This window comes from Salmo salar, chromosome ssa07 (genome assembly GCF_905237065.1).
Source record: "Salmo salar chromosome ssa07, Ssal_v3.1, whole genome shotgun sequence".
Lineage (NCBI taxonomy): Eukaryota > Metazoa > Chordata > Actinopteri > Salmoniformes > Salmonidae > Salmo > Salmo salar.
This window is the reverse complement of record NC_059448.1, coordinates 6,373,012-6,389,570: the sequence shown is the minus strand read 5'-3', so window position 1 is coordinate 6,389,570 and position 16,559 is coordinate 6,373,012. Positions and strand designations below refer to the sequence as shown.

At 41.9% G+C, this 16,559-nt stretch overlaps 6 non-coding genes across 6 annotated transcripts; all 6 read left to right on the top strand.

The window, feature by feature from the left end:
* The first annotated feature begins 1,091 nt into the window (after nt 1-1,091).
* On the top strand, nt 1,092-1,164 carry trnar-ucu (transfer RNA arginine (anticodon UCU)). Its single transcript has one exon. It is a non-coding gene; the product is annotated as a tRNA-Arg (tRNA).
* Nucleotides 1,165-2,455: 1,291 nt separating this feature from the next.
* On the top strand, nt 2,456-2,528 carry trnar-ucu (transfer RNA arginine (anticodon UCU)). The gene has a single exon. It is a non-coding gene; the product is annotated as a tRNA-Arg (tRNA).
* A 1,290-nt stretch (nt 2,529-3,818) lies between these two features.
* Nucleotides 3,819-3,891, top strand: trnar-ucu (transfer RNA arginine (anticodon UCU)). Its single transcript has one exon. It is a non-coding gene; the product is annotated as a tRNA-Arg (tRNA).
* A 1,287-nt stretch (nt 3,892-5,178) lies between these two features.
* trnar-ucu (transfer RNA arginine (anticodon UCU)) lies at nt 5,179-5,251 on the top strand. The gene has a single exon. It is a non-coding gene; the product is annotated as a tRNA-Arg (tRNA).
* Nucleotides 5,252-6,538: 1,287 nt separating this feature from the next.
* Nucleotides 6,539-6,611, top strand: trnar-ucu (transfer RNA arginine (anticodon UCU)). Its single transcript has one exon. It is a non-coding gene; the product is annotated as a tRNA-Arg (tRNA).
* Nucleotides 6,612-7,902: 1,291 nt separating this feature from the next.
* Nucleotides 7,903-7,975, top strand: trnar-ucu (transfer RNA arginine (anticodon UCU)). The gene has a single exon. It is a non-coding gene; the product is annotated as a tRNA-Arg (tRNA).
* Nucleotides 7,976-16,559: the final 8,584 nt, after the last annotated feature.

Sequence of the window (16,559 nt, the reverse complement as noted above, 5' to 3'; positions counted from 1 at the left end):
GGCCTAAGAAACTGGCCTCCTAATCCATGTATTGTGAGTTCAAGTATTATTTTGGGGTGCCTGAAAGTGGAGTGATGAAGTGCAAGTATGCTGAGCAGTTAACCCAGTGATTTATGGATCGAAACCATCCTCTTCTATCCAGTTTGTTTTCAGCAAACAGAAATATAAAAACTGCTAACAATCTTTATTTTTACAAATTAATTGCAACCAGCGTTCAAAAAAAGCAAAATATCATGGGCATGTCTCAGTGCCCTATGTGATTCTTTTTTTTTACTGTTTCTATCAGTTCGTATAGGTCATGCTATAACACCATGCCCCAGATGCCTAAAAAACTGGCCTCCCATGCCAGGGATTGAGCTTTCGAGTCCCTTCTGGGGTGGGTTGTGGCGCTGTGGAAACGTGCTGGGCCCAGAGGTTGATGACCTGAAGCCATCCTCAGCTAACAATTTTTATTTTTAGAAATTAATTGCAACCAGCGATCAAAAAAAGCATAATATCTTCGGCATGTCTCATTGCCCTTGGTGATTCTTTTTTTTACTGTTTCTATCAGTTCGTATAGGTCATGCTATTACACCATGCCCCAGATGCCTAAAAAACTGGCCTCCCATGCCAGGGATTGTGAGTTTAATTCTTGTCAGGGGTGGCTGAAAACAGAGTGTCCCAGCGGAAGCGTGCTGGGCCCATAACCCAGAGGCCTATAGATTGAAACCATCCTCTGCAATCCATTTTTATTTTCAGAAATGAACTGCAACCAGGGATAAAAAAAGCATAATATCAATGGCATGTCTCAGTGCCCTCCGTGGGTTGAAGCAGAGTGGCGCTGCGGAAACGTGATGGGCCCAGAGGTTGATGGATGAAACCATCCTCTGCAATCCATTTTTATTTTTAGAAATTAATTGCAACCATAAATAAAAAATAGCATAATTTCATGGGCATGTCTCAGTGCCCTCTGTGATTCTTTGTTTGACTGCTTCTGTCAGTTTGTATAGGTCACACTGATTACAGAGGTGCAGCGGTAGCGTGATGGCCCCGTAACCCAGAGGTCGATGGATCGAAACCACTCTCTGCTATCAAGATAGATTTTGGCAAGTACCCTAGTGGCCTAATGGATAAGGCACTGGCCTTCTAAGCCAGGGATTGTGGGTTCGAGTCCCATCTGGGGTGGATGAAGGCAGTTTGGGAAAGAAGAAGAGAGTTCATGTAACAAAGATGTTGAAGCTATTGAATTTTTAGAAAGGAAGTGCAAATAGAGATTAACAAAAAGTATACTTTCATGGGCATGTCTCTCTGCCCTTCGTGATTCTTTTTTGAATCTGCTTCTATCAGTTCGTATAGGTCATGCTGATCACACAGTGCCACAGTGGCCTAAGAAACTGGCCTCCTAATCCATGTATTGTGAGTTCAAGTATTATTTTGGGGTGCCTGAAAGTGGAGTGATGAAGTGCAAGTATGCTGAGCAGTTAACCCAGTGATTTATGGATCGAAACCATCCTCTTCTATCCAGTTTGTTTTCAGCAAACAGAAATATAAAAACTGCTAACAATCTTTATTTTTACAAATTAATTGCAACCAGCGTTCAAAAAAAGCAAAATATCATGGGCATGTCTCAGTGCCCTACGTGATTCTTTTTTTACTGTTTCTATAAGTTCGTATAGGTCATGCTATAACACCATGCCCCAGATGCCTAAAAAACCTGGCCTCCCATGCCAGGGATTGTGAGCTTTCGAATCCCTTCTGGGGTGGGTTGTGGCGCTGTGGAAACGTGCTGGGCCCAGAGGTCGATGAACTGAAGCCATCCTCAGCTAACAATTTTTATTTTTAGAAATTAATTGCAACCAGCGATCAAAAAAAGCATAATATCTTCGGCATGTCTCATTGCCCTTGGTGATTCTTTTTTTTTACTGTTTCTATCAGTTCGTATAGGTCATGCTATTACACCATGCCCCAGATGCCTAAAAAACTGGCCTCCCAAGCCAGAGATTGTGAGTTTAAGTCTTGTCAGGGGTGGCTGAAAACAGAGTGTCCCAGCGGAAGCGTGCTGGGCCCATAACCCAGAGGCCTATAGATTGAAACCATCCTCTGCAATCCATTTTTATTTTCAGAAATGAACTGCAACCAGGGATAAAAAAAGCATAATATCAATGGCATGTCTCAGTGCCCTCCGTGGGTTGAAGCAGAGTGGCGCTGCGGAAACGTGATGGGCCCAGAGGTTGATGGATGAAACCATCCTCTGCAATCCATTTTTATTTTTAGAAATTAATTGCAACCATAAATAAAAAATAGCATAATTTCATGGGCATGTCTCAGTGCCCTCTGTGATTCTTTGTTTGACTGCTTCTGTCAGTTTGTATAGGTCACACTGATTACAGAGGTGCAGCGGTAGCGTGATGGCCCCGTAACCCAGAGGTCGATGGATCGAAACCACTCTCTGCTATCAAGATAGATTTTGGCAAGTACCCTAGTGGCCTAATGGATAAGGCACTGGCCTTCTAAGCCAGGGATTGTGGGTTCGAGTCCCATCTGGGGTGGATGAAGGCAGTTTGGGAAAGAAGAAGAGAGTTCATGTAACAAAGATGTTGAAGCTATTGAATTTTTAGAAAGGAAGTGCAAATAGAGATTAACAAAAAGTATACTTTCATGGGCATGTCTCTCTGCCCTTCGTGATTCTTTTTTGAATCTGCTTCTATCAGTTCGTATAGGTCATGCTGATCACACAGTGCCACAGTGGCCTAAGAAACTGGCCTCCTAATCCATGTATTGTGAGTTCAAGTATTATTTTGGGGTGCCTGAAAGTGGAGTGATGAAGTGCAAGTATGCTGAGCAGTTAACCCAGTGATTTATGGATCGAAACCATCCTCTTCTATCCAGTTTGTTTTCAGCAAACAGAAATATAAAAACTGCTAACAATCTTTCTTTTTACAAATTAATTGCAACCAGCGTTCAAAAAAAGCAAAATATCATGGGCATTTCTCATTGCCCTATGTGATTCTTTTTCTTACTGTTTCTATCAGTTCGTATAGGTCATTCTATAACACCATGCCCCAGATGCCTAAAAGACTGGCCTCCCATGCCAGGGATTGAGCTTTCGAGTCCCTTCTGGGGTGGGTTGTGGCGCTGTGGAAACGTGCTGGGCCCAGAGGTCGATGAACTGAAGCCATCCTCAGCTAACAATTTTTATTTTTAGAAATTAATTGCAACCAGCGATCAAAAAAAGCATAATATCTTCGGCATGTCTCATTGCCCTTGGTGATTCTTTTTTTTTACTGTTTCTATCAGTTCGTATAGGTCATGCTATAACACCATGCCCCAGATGCCTAAAAAACTGGCCTCCCATGCCAGGGATTGTGAGTTTAATTCTTGTCAGGGGTGGCTGAAAACAGAGTGTCCCAGCGGAAGCGTGCTGGGCCCATAACCCAGAGGCCTATAGATTGAAACCATCCTCTGCAATCCATTTTTATTTTCAGAAATGAACTGCAACCAGGGATAAAAAAAAGCATAATATCAATGGCATGTCTCAGTGCCCTCCGTGGGTTGAAGCAGAGTGGCGCTGCGGAAACGTGATGGGCCCAGAGGTTGATGGATGAAACCATCCTCTGCAATCCATTTTTATTTTTAGAAATTAATTGCAACCATAAATAAAAAATAGCATAATTTCATGGGCATGTCTCAGTGCCCTCTGTGATTCTTTGTTTGACTGCTTCTGTCAGTTTGTATAGGTCACACTGATTACAGAGGTGCAGCGGTAGCGTGATGGCCCCGTAACCCAGAGGTCGATGGATCGAAACCACTCTCTGCTATCAAGATAGATTTTGGCAAGTACCCTAGTGGCCTAATGGATAAGGCACTGGCCTTCTAAGCCAGGGATTGTGGGTTCGAGTCCCATCTGGGGTGGATGAAGGCAGTTTGGGAAAGAAGAAGAGAGTTCATGTAACAAAGATGTTGAAGCTATTGAATTTTTAGAAAGGAAGTGCAAATAGAGATTAACAAAAAGTATACTTTCATGGGCATGTCTCTCTGCCCTTCGTGATTCTTTTTTGAATCTGCTTCTATCAGTTCGTATAGGTCATGCTGATCACACAGTGCCACAGTGGCCTAAGAAACTGGCCTCCTAATCCATGTATTGTGAGTTCAAGTATTATTTTGGGGTGCCTGAAAGTGGAGTGATGAAGTGCAAGTATGCTGAGCAGTTAACCCAGTGATTTATGGATCGAAACCATCCTCTTCTATCCAGTTTGTTTTCAGCAAACAGAAATATAAAAACTGCTAACAATCTTTATTTTTACAAATTAATTGCAACCAGCGTTCAAAAAAAGCAAAATATCATGGGCATGTCTCAGTGCCCTATGTGATTCTTTTTTTTACTGTTTCTATCAGTTCGTATAGGTCATGCTATAACACCATGCCCCAGATGCCTAAAAACTGGCCTCCCATGCCAGGGATTGAGCTTTCGACTCCCTTCTGGGGTGGGTTGTGGCGCTGTGGAAACGAGCTGGGCCCAGAGGTTGATGACCTGAAGCCATCCTCAGCTAACAATTTTTATTTTTAGAAATTAATTGCAACCAGCGATCAAAAAAGCATAATATCTTCGGCATGTCTCATTGCCCTTGGTGATTCTTTTTTTTACTGTTTCTATCAGTTCGTATAGGTCATGCTATTACACCATGCCCCAGATGCCTAAAAAACTGGCCTCCCAAGCCAGAGATTGTGAGTTTAAGTCTTGTCAGGGGTGGCTGAAAACAGAGTGTCCCAGCAGAAGCGTGCTGGGCCCATAACCCAGAGGCCTATAGATTGAAACCATCCTCTGCAATCCATTTTTATTTTCAGAAATGAACTGCAACCAGGGATAAAAAAAAGCATAATATCAATGGCATGTCTCAGTGCCCTCCGTGGGTTGAAGCAGAGTGGCGCTGCGGAAACGTGATGGGCCCAGAGGTTGATGGATGAAACCATCCTCTGCAATCCATTTTTATTTTTAGAAATTAATTGCAACCATAAATAAAAAATAGCATAATTTCATGGGCATGTCTCAGTGCCCTCTGTGATTCTTTGTTTGACTGCTTCTGTCAGTTTGTATAGGTCACACTGATTACAGAGGTGCAGCGGTAGCGTGATGGCCCCGTAACCCAGAGGTCGATGGATCGAAACCACTCTCTGCTATCAAGATAGATTTTGGCAAGTACCCTAGTGGCCTAATGGATAAGGCACTGGCCTTCTAAGCCAGGGATTGTGGGTTCGAGTCCCATCTGGGGTGGATGAAGGCAGTTTGGGAAAGAAGAAGAGAGTTCATGTAACAAAGATGTTGAAGCTATTGAATTTTTAGAAAGGAAGTGCAAATAGAGATTAACAAAAGTATACTTTCATGGGCATGTCTCTCTGCCCTTCGTGATTCTTTTTTGAATCTGCTTCTATCAGTTCGTATAGGTCATGCTGATCACACAGTGCCACAGTGGCCTAAGAAACTGGCCTCCTAATCCATGTATTGTGAGTTCAAGTATTATTTTGGGGTGCCTGAAAGTGGAGTGATGAAGTGCAAGTATGCTGAGCAGTTAACCCAGTGATTTATGGATCGAAACCATCCTCTTCTATCCAGTTTGTTTTCAGCAAACAGAAATATAAAAACTGCTAACAATCTTTATTTTTACAAATTAATTGCAACCAGCGTTCAAAAAAAGCAAAATATCATGGGCATGTCTCAGTGCCCTACGTGATTCTTTTTTTACTGTTTCTATAAGTTCGTATAGGTCATGCTATAACACCATGCCCCAGATGCCTAAAAACCTGGCCTCCCATGCCAGGGATTGAGCTTTCAAGTCCCTTCTGGGGTGGGTTGTGGCGCTGTGGAAACGTGCTGGGCCCAGAGGTCGATGAACTGAAGCCATCCTCAGCTAACAATTTTTATTTTTAGAAATTAATTGCAACCAGCGATCAAAAAAAGCATAATATCTTCGGCATGTCTCATTGCCCTTGGTGATTCTTTTTTTTACTGTTTCTATCAGTTCGTATAGGTCATGCTATTACACCATGCCCCAGATGCCTAAAAAAACTGGCCTCCCAAGCCAGAGATTGTGAGTTTAAGTCTTGTCAGGGGTGGCTGAAAACAGAGTGTCCCAGCGGAAGCGTGCTGGGCCCATAACCCAGAGGCCTATAGATTGAAACCATCCTCTGCAATCCATTTTTATTTTCAGAAATGAACTGCAACCAGGGATAAAAAAAGCATAATATCAATGGCATGTCTCAGTGCCCTCCGTGGGTTGAAGCAGAGTGGCGCTGCGGAAACGTGATGGGCCCAGAGGTTGATGGATGAAACCATCCTCTGCAATCCATTTTTATTTTTAGAAATTAATTGCAACCATAAATAAAAAATAGCATAATTTCATGGGCATGTCTCAGTGCCCTCTGTGATTCTTTGTTTGACTGCTTCTGTCAGTTTGTATAGGTCACACTGATTACAGAGGTGCAGCGGTAGCGTGATGGCCCCGTAACCCAGAGGTCGATGGATCGAAACCACTCTCTGCTATCAAGATAGATTTTGGCAAGTACCCTAGTGGCCTAATGGATAAGGCACTGGCCTTCTAAGCCAGGGATTGTGGGTTCGAGTCCCATCTGGGGTGGATGAAGGCAGTTTGGGAAAGAAGAAGAGAGTTCATGTAACAAAGATGTTGAAGCTATTGAATTTTTAGAAAGGAAGTGCAAATAGAGATTAACAAAAGTATACTTTCATGGGCATGTCTCTCTGCCCTTCGTGATTCTTTTTTGAATCTGCTTCTATCAGTTCGTATAGGTCATGCTGATCACACAGTGCCACAGTGGCCTAAGAAACTGGCCTCCTAATCCATGTATTGTGAGTTCAAGTATTATTTTGGGGTGCCTGAAAGTGGAGTGATGAAGTGCAAGTATGCTGAGCAGTTAACCCAGTGATTTATGGATCGAAACCATCCTCTTCTATCCAGTTTGTTTTCAGCAAACAGAAATATAAAAACTGCTAACAATCTTTATTTTTACAAATTAATTGCAACCAGCGTTCAAAAAAGCAAAATATCATGGGCATTTCTCATTGCCCTACGTGATTCTTTTTTTCTTACTGTTTCTATCAGTTCGTATAGGTCATGCTATAACACCATGCCCCAGATGCCTAAGAAACACTGGCCTCCCATGCCAGGGATTGAGCTTTCGAGTCCCTTCTGGGGTGGGTTGTGGCGCTGTGGAAACGTGCTGGGCCCAGAGGTCGATGACCTGAAGCCATCCTCAGCTAACAATTTTTATTTTTAGAAATTAATTGCAACCAGCGATCAAAAAAAGCATAATATCTTCGGCATGTCTCATTGCCCTTGGTGATTCTTTTTTTTACTGTTTCTATCAGTTCGTATAGGTCATGCTATTACACCATGCCCCAGATGCCTAAAAAACTGGCCTCCCAAGCCAGAGATTGTGAGTTTAAGTCTTGTCAGGGGTGGCTGAAAACAGAGTGTCCCAGCGGAAGCGTGCTGGGCCCATAACCCAGAGGCCTATAGATTGAAACCATCCTCTGCAATCCATTTTTATTTTCAGAAGTGAACTGCAACCAGGGATAAAAAAAAGCATAATATCAATGGCATGTCTCAGTGCCCTCCGTGGGTTGAAGCAGAGTGGCGCTGCGGAAACGTGATGGGCCCAGAGGTTGATGGATGAAACCATCCTCTGCAATCCATTTTTATTTTTAGAAATTAATTGCAACCATAAATAAAAAATAGCATAATTTCATGGGCATGTCTCAGTGCCCTCTGTGATTCTTTGTTTGACTGCTTCTGTCAGTTTGTATAGGTCACACTGATTACAGAGGTGCAGCGGTAGCGTGATGGCCCCGTAACCCAGAGGTCGATGGATCGAAACCACTCTCTGCTATCAAGATAGATTTTGGCAAGTACCCTAGTGGCCTAATGGATAAGGCACTGGCCTTCTAAGCCAGGGATTGTGGGTTCGAGTCCCATCTGGGGTGGATGAAGGCAGTTTGGGAAAGAAGAAGAGAGTTCATGTAACAAAGATGTTGAAGCTATTGAATTTTTAGAAAGGAAGTGCAAATAGAGATTAACAAAAGTATACTTTCATGGGCATGTCTCTCTGCCCTTCGTTGATTTTTTTTAATCTGCTTCTATCAGTTCGTATAGGTCATGCTGATCACACAGTGCCACAGTGGCCTAAGAAACTGGCCTCCTAATCCATGTATTGTGTATTTGAGTCCCATCCGGTGTGGTCCTGAAAGTAGAGTGATGAAGTGCAAGTATGCTGAGCCCAGTTAACCCAGTGTTTTATGGATCGAAACCATCCTCTTCTATCCAGTTTGTTTTCAGCAAACAGAAATATAAAAACTGCTAACAATCTTTATTTTTACAAATTAATTGCAACCAGCGTTCAAAAAAAACATAATTTCATGGGCATGTCTCAGTGCCCTATGTGATTCTTTTTTTTTTACTGCTTCAATCAGTTCGTATAGGTCATGCTGATTATACAGTTCCCTGGTGGCCTAATGGAAAGGGCACTGTCCTCTTAACAGGTATTGTCTTCAAGTCCCATCTGTGGAGAGTGGTGCAGTGGATGTGTGCTGGCCCAGAACGCAGTGGTCAATGGATTGAAACCATCCTCTGCTAAAAGAGATTGGTTTTAGCTAGCTTACTTAAACTGGCATTGAAGCCATTGAACATTAAAAACCCACTTTCCCTGCTATTTTCCTCATTCCTCAGCTGAAGATGTGGAAAGCAGCAGAAGCGTACTGGGCCCAAAACCCAGAGGTCTGTCACAAATACAGCCGTCGTGCTGAAGGGAGGACCAATATGCAGCGAGAATGTCGATGCTCATCTTTATATTTATTAAATAAAGAGACCACGAAAAAACAACAAAACAGTTAGAACGACGAAGGACAGTTTCACAGGCTAAATGAATACTAGCAGTGCAAAATACAACTACCCACAAAACCCAAACCAAACACACACCTAATTATAGGACTCTCAATCAGAGGCAACTAGAAACACCTGCCTCCAATTGAGAGTCCAACACCCAAACCTAAACATAGAAAAACTAAACTAGACAGAACGTAGAAATACATACAAAAACACAAACCCTCTGCCACGTCCTGACCAAAAATAATACAATTACTCCCTCTGCTGGTCAGGACGTGACAAGGTCGATGGATCGAAACCATCGTCTGCTTTAGCTAGCACGTTGAAACATCCGTTGAAACAATTGAATATTAAAAACCAACCTTCCCTGCTATATTCCTCCTTCCTCACCTGAAGACATGGGAAGCAGAGTGGTGCAGCGTATGCATGATGGGCACAGAGGTCGATGGATCTAAAACTGTCTTCTGCTATCCAGTTTGTTTTTAATTATAAAGTGCAAAAATTATTTTAAAAATCCTCATTTCATGGGCTTCTCTCAGTCCCTTCCATGCTGAATTTTATTAACTTCTTCTTGCAGTTCGTATTAGACAGTACCCCAGTGGCCTAATGGATACGGCACTGTCCTTCTAAACCAGGGATTGTGGATTCGTAGTCCCATCTGGAGTGGTTAAAAACAGAGTTGCGCAGAGGAAGCGTGTTGGGCCCATAACCCAGAGGTCGAGGTACCTGACAGTAGCTGGTTAGAGCGTTGGGCCAGTAACTGAAAGGTTGCTGGATTGAATCCCTGAGCTGACTTGGTAAAAATCTGTCATTCTGTCCCTGAATATGGCAGTTAACCCATTGTTCCCCGGTAGGCTGTAATTGTAAATAAGAATTAGTTCTTAACTGACTTGCCTAGTTAAATAAAGGTAAAAAAATATATAATACCACATTTATAAATAATTATTTGAATTCCTTAATCAATAAATACGGGCCTGCGCTAGTATACCTGCATGGAGCCTACCATCAACAATGCCATTTCTTTTTAAAATTGTGCTTTACACTTGAAGTGTAAAGCAGACACATCGATGGCCCTGAACGAACTTCATTTGAAACCACATATCCCGAGGCTGCATTCATTGTAGCTGGGGATTTTAACAAGGCTAATCTGAAAACAAGACTCCCTAAATTCTATCAGCATATCGATTGTGCAACCAGGGCTGGTAAAACCCTGGATCATTGTTATTCTGACTTCCGCGACGCATATAAGGCCCTCGCCCGCCCTCCTTTCAGAAAAGCTGACCACGACTCCATTTTGTTGCTTCCAGTCTATAGACAGAAACTAAAACAGGAAGCTCCCGCACTCAGGTCTGTTCAACGCTGGTCCGACCAATCTGATTCCACGCTTCAAGAGGCAGGGCCAACCAGGCAAGAGGCAGGGCCAACCAGGCAGGATATAACCCCACCTGCTTTGCCAAAGCACAGCCCCCACACCACTAAAGGGATATCTTCAAACCACCAACTTACTACCCTGAGACAAGGCAGAGTAAAGGCAGTTCGTCCCTCCAGTGCCTTTCCGTTCACCTTCACACCCCTGGGCCAGACTACACTCAATCATAGGACCTACTGAAGAGATGAGTCTTCAATAAAGACTTAAAGGTTAAGACCGAGTCTGCATCTCTTACATGGATAGGCAGACCATTCCATAAAAAATGGAGCTCTATAGGAGAAAGTCGCGCCTCCAGCTGTTTGCTTAAAAATTCTAGGGACAATAAGGAGGCCTGCGTCTTGTGACCGTAGTGTACATGTTGGTATGTACTGCAGGACCAATTGGGAAAGATAGGTAGGAACAAGCCCATGAAATGCTTTGTAGGTTAGCAGTAAAATCTTGAAATCGGCCCTTGACTTAACAGGAAGCCAGGCTAGCACTGGAGTAATATGATCACATTTTTTGGTTCTAGTCAAGATTCTAGCAGCCGTGTTTAGCACTAACTGGAGTTTATTTAGTGCTTTATCCGGGTAGCTGGAAAGTAGAGCATTGCAGTAGTCTAATCTAGAAGTGACAAAAGCATGGATTAATGTTTCTGCATCATTTTTGGACAAAAAGTTTCACATTTTTGAAGTGTTACGAAGATGGAAAAAAGCTGTCCTTGTAACAATCTTGATATGTTCGTCAAAAGAGAGATCAGGATCCAGAGTAACACAGAGGTCCTTCACAGTTTTATTTGAGACAACTGTACAACCATCAAGATTAATTGTCAGATCCAACAGAAGATCTCTTTGTTTATTGGGACCTAGAACTAGCATCTCTGTTTTGTCTGAGTTTAAAAGTAAAAACATTTCCTCGATCCACTTCCTTATGTCTGAAACACAGGGAGGGCAATTTGTGTCATCCGCATAGCAGTGAAAGTTAACATTATGTTTCCGAATGACATCGCCAAGAGGTGAAATATATTGTGAAAACAATAGTGGTCCAAAAACGGAACCTTGAGGAACACCGAAATTTACAGTTGATTTGTCAGAAGACAAACCATCCACAGAGACAAACTGACATCATTCCGACAGATAAGATCTAAACCAGGCCAGAACTTGTCCGTGTAGACCAATTTGGGTTTCCAATCTCTCCAAAAGAATGTGGTGATCGATGATATCAAAAGCAGCACCAAGGTCTAGGAGCATGAGAACAGATGCATAGGCTTGGTCTGACACCATTAAAAAGTAATTTACGACCTTTGCGAGTGCAATCTCAGTGCTATGATGGGGTCTTAAACCAGACTGAAGTGTTTCATATACATTGTTTGTCTTCAGGAAGGCAGTGAGTTGCTATGTAACAGCTTAACATTATTGAGAGGAATGGGAGATTCAATATAGGCCGATAGTTTTTTATATTTTCTGGGTCAAGGTTTGGCTTTTTCAAGAGAGGCTTTATTACTGCCACTTTTAGTGAGTTCGGTACACATCCGGTGGATTGGGATGCATTTATTGTGTTCAACATAGGAGGGCCAAGCACAGGAAGCAGCTCTTTCAGTAGTTTAGTTGGAATAGAGTCCAGTATGCAGGTTGAAGATTTAGAAGCCATGACCATTTTCATCAATGTGTCAAGAGATATATTATTAAGAAACTTGAGTGTCTCCCTTGATCCTAGGTCCTGGCAGTGTTGTACAGACTCAGGACAACTGAGTTTTGGAGAAATATGCAGATTTAAAGTGGAGTCCGTAATTTGTTTTCTAATGATCATGATCTTTTCGTCAAAGAAGTTTATATATTTATTACTGCTGAAGTGGAGGGGATTGTTCTTATTCTCCTCAATTAAGTTGGAAAAATAGGATGATCGAGCAGCAATGAGGGCTCTTCGATACTGCATGGTACTGTCTTTCCAAGCTAATCGGAAAACTTCCAGTTTGGAGTAGCGCCATTTCCATTCCAATTATCCTCTGCCTTTGCTGGGATGTGCGCTGGATATGGTCAGTAGTGTAAGCAAGAAGAGAGGCCTCATTTAACATTTAATTCATCAGGCTTAAGCCATCTTTCAGTCAGGCCAATTACATCAAGATTATGATCAGCGATTAGTTCATTGACTATAACTGCTTTGGAAGTGAGGGATCTAACATTAAGTAGCCCTATTTTGAGATGTGAGATATCACAATCTTTTTCAATAATGATAGGAATGGAGGAGGTCTTTATTCCAGTGAGATTGCTAGAGCGAACACCGCCATGTTTAGTTTTTCCCACCCTAGATTGAGGCACAGACATGGTCTCAATTGGGATACCTGAGCTGACTACACTGACTGTGCTAGTGGCAGATTCCACTAAGCAGGGAGGCTGGCTGCTGCCTGGCCTGCACCTTATTTCATTGTGGAGCTAGAGGAGTTTGAGCCCTGTCTATGTTCATAGATAAGATGAGAGCACCCCTCCAGCTAGGATGGAGTCCGTCACTCCTTCAGGCTTGGTCCTGTTTGTGGGTGAGTCCCAGAAAGAGGGCCTATTATCTACAAATTCTATCTTTTGGGAGGCGCAGAAAACAGTTTTCAACAAGCGATTGAGTTGTGAGACTCTGCTGTAGAGCTCATCACTTCCCCTAACTGGGAGGGGGCAAGAGATAATTACTTGATAATGACACATCTTTCTAGCTGATTTACACGCTGAAGCTATGTTGCGCTTGGTGACCTCTGACTTTCATCCTAACATCGTTGGTACCGACGTGGATAACAATATCTCGATACTCTACACTCGCCAGTTTAGCCTTAGCCAGCACCATCTTCAGATTAGCCTTAACGTCGGTAGCCCTGCCCCCTGGTATACAGTGTATGATCGCTGGATGATTCTTTTTAAGTCTAATACTGCGTGTAATGGAGTTGCCAATGGCTAGGGTTTTCAATTTGTCAGAGCTAATGGTGGGAGGCTTCGGCATCTCAGACCCTGTAACGGGTGGAGAGACCAGAGAAGGCTCGGCCTCTGACTCCAACTTGCTGCTTAATGGGGAAAACCGGTTGAACGTTTCTGTCGGCTGAATGAGCGACACCGGTTGAGCATTTCCTTCCAGAAGCCATGAGAAAATTGTCTGGCTGTGGGGACTGTGCGAGGGGATTTATACTACTACTATCTGTACTTATTGGTGGCACAGATACTGTTTCATCCTTTCCATTGCCCTTGCCTAACGATTGCGTCTGAAGCGAGGCTTGGAGCACAGCTATCCTCACCATAAGGATCGTTCTCCTGTATATTATGAGTACAGCGATTGCAATTAGAAGGCATAATGTTAATGTTACTACTTAGCTTCGGCTGGTGGAGGTCGTGAAGAACCATGTCCAGATAAAGCGTCCGGGGTGAAAAAGTTGAAAGAAAAAAGTTGAGCGGGGGAAAGAATCTAAATATAAAATGGTAATTAAAAAGTAAAAACCGTAAAGTTGGCAGGTAGCAAAGCAACAAACCGCACAGCAACACGTAAACAAGTCCACAAGTTGTGGACGGAAATGAGGTAGATTCACTCCATTCCAGCCATTAGTACCAGCTGTCCTCCCCTCAGCAGGCTCCTGTGCTGTACTGTTACTTCCTCTATTTCCTATGAACTCTTTTGACCTAAATTGTTTATGCTTTAAAGATGAGTATCTCAATCACCCTATATCTCTGTTGTGACGTGACTACCATTAATGTGATGATGGCTTTTTTATCAAATCAATTAACTATGTTTAATTATTACGTGATTAAATTAATCATGTAACAATTAACTCATTAGTAACTTGGGGCAGGGAAATGTTGTTTAATGAGCTACCGTTTCCCGAATTAACTCAAGAATATATCAGAATATATCATTATCATACCAGTGATCCATTCATCATTATTACCTCATATCAGTCTCATTCTGAACGTCACAAAATTCTTGGATGACTGCACGAACCCTAATAATGATTCAGCGATACACAAATTGGCTTAATTATTTATTTACTAACTAATTAAAATTTCACACAGAAATACATAAACACACACACACGGTATATGTTGATAACCTGTTGGGGGTAGGGGGCAGTATTTGCACGGCCGGATAAAAAACGTACCCGATTTAATCTGGTTATTACTACTGCCCAGAAACAAGAATATGCATATAATTATTGGCTTTGGATAGAAAATACCCTAAAGTTTCTAAAACTGTTTGAATGGTGTCTGTGAGTATAACAGAACTCATATGGCAGGCAAAAACCTGAGAAGATTCCAAAGTCAGATTTACTATAAGAAAAATGTTATCACCTTTGCTGTTCTTCGTCAGAATGCACTCCCAGGACTTCTACTTCAATAACAAATGTTGGTTTGGTCCCAAATAATCCATTGTTATATCCAAATAGCGGCGTTTTGTTCGTGCGTTCAAGACACTATCCGAAAGGGTAAATAAGGGTGACGAGCATGGCGCAATTCGTGACAAAAAAAATCTAAATATTCCATTACCGTACTTCGAAGCATGTCAACCGCTGTTTAAAATACATATTTATGCCATTTTTCTCATTAAAAAGCGATAATATTCCGACCGGGAATCTGCGTTTAGGTAAACAGACGAAAGAAAATAAAGCATGGGGTCGACTCGGGCATGCGCCTAAGCCCATAGTACTCTGATCGGCCACTTGCCAAACGCGATAGTGTGTTTCAGCCAGAGGCTGCCTCGATATCGTTCAGCTTTTTCCCGGGCTCTGAGAGCCTATGGGAGCCGTAGGAAGTGTCACGTTATAGCAAAGATCCTCAGACTTCAATAAAAAGAGCCAAGATAAACAACAACTTGTCAGACAGGCCACTTCCTGCATGGAATCTTCTCAGGTTTTGGCCTGCCATATGAGTTCTGTTATACTCACAGACACCATTCAAACAGTTTTAGAAACTTTAGGGTGTTTTCTATCCAAAGCCAATTATATGCATATTCTAGTTACTGGGCAGGAGTAGTAACCAGATTAAATCGGGTACGTTTTTTATCCGGCCGTGTCAATACTGCCCCCTAGCCCTAACAGGTTAAAGTCATAAAACTTCCTCTCTGGTGGGAGAGAGGGTGTGCTCTCTTTGATCCTCACCCAGGAGGGAAAGTCATGACAGCCCATTGAGGTATTTAAAACCTTATTATAACATCCCACCATAATAATAGAGTCGTGTATTGTTTGTAAGCTCAATAAATTATTATATATATTTTTGAAGAAGCATTTACCATCATTATTTGGACCGTATAGATTAATAAGCCAAATCTGTTTAGGATCCAATAGCATATTTAAAAGGATCCACCTTCCTTGCGGATCTGTTTGGACAGTCTGCACATTAGGATCTAATTATTGTTCATTAATATCATCACCCTTTTGTTCCTTTTTCCACACAACTTCATCTAAAGATGTAGAATGATTTTCCTGTAAACAATAAATATTCCTTCTCTTTTAACCAGGTAAAATGCTGATCGTCTTTTTAAAATCTGCTAGGCCATTACAATTATAACTAGCTATACTTATTTCACCACTTACCATAATGAGATACAAGTTTCAATTAAAATGTAATTGATTTGAAGCTAGAGACACTGTATCTCTCAGATATAGGACACTTCAGAACAAACTTCCTTTCAGTTTTTGTTATTCATTGTGTTTGTATGGACTTTTTTTTCACCATCAAATATACAGTACCAGTCAAAGTTTGGACACACCTACTCATTCAAGGGTTTTTATATATTTTTACTATTTTCTACATGGTAGAATAATAGTGAAGACGTCAAACTATGAAATAACACTTATGGAATCATGTAGAAACCAAAGAAGTGTTAAACAAATCAAAATATATTTTATATTTGAGATTCTTCAAAGTAGCCACCCTTTGCCTTGACGACAGCTTTGCACTCTTGGCATTCTCTCAACCAGCTTCATGAGGTAGTCACCTGGAAGGCATTTCAATTAACAGATGTGCCTTGTTGAAAGTTAATTTGTGGAATTTCTATCCTTCTTAACGCTTTTGAGTCAATTAGTTGTGTTGTGACACGGTAAGGGTGGTATGTAGAACATAGCCCTATTTGGTAAAAGACAAGGTCCGTATTATGTCAAGAACAGCTCAAATAAGCAAAGAAACGACACTCCATCATTTCTTTAAGACATGCAGGTCAGTCAATATGGAAAATGTAAAGAACTTTGAAAGTTTCTTCAAGAGCAGTCGCAAAAACCATCAAGTTCTATGATGAAACTGGCTCTCATGAGGACC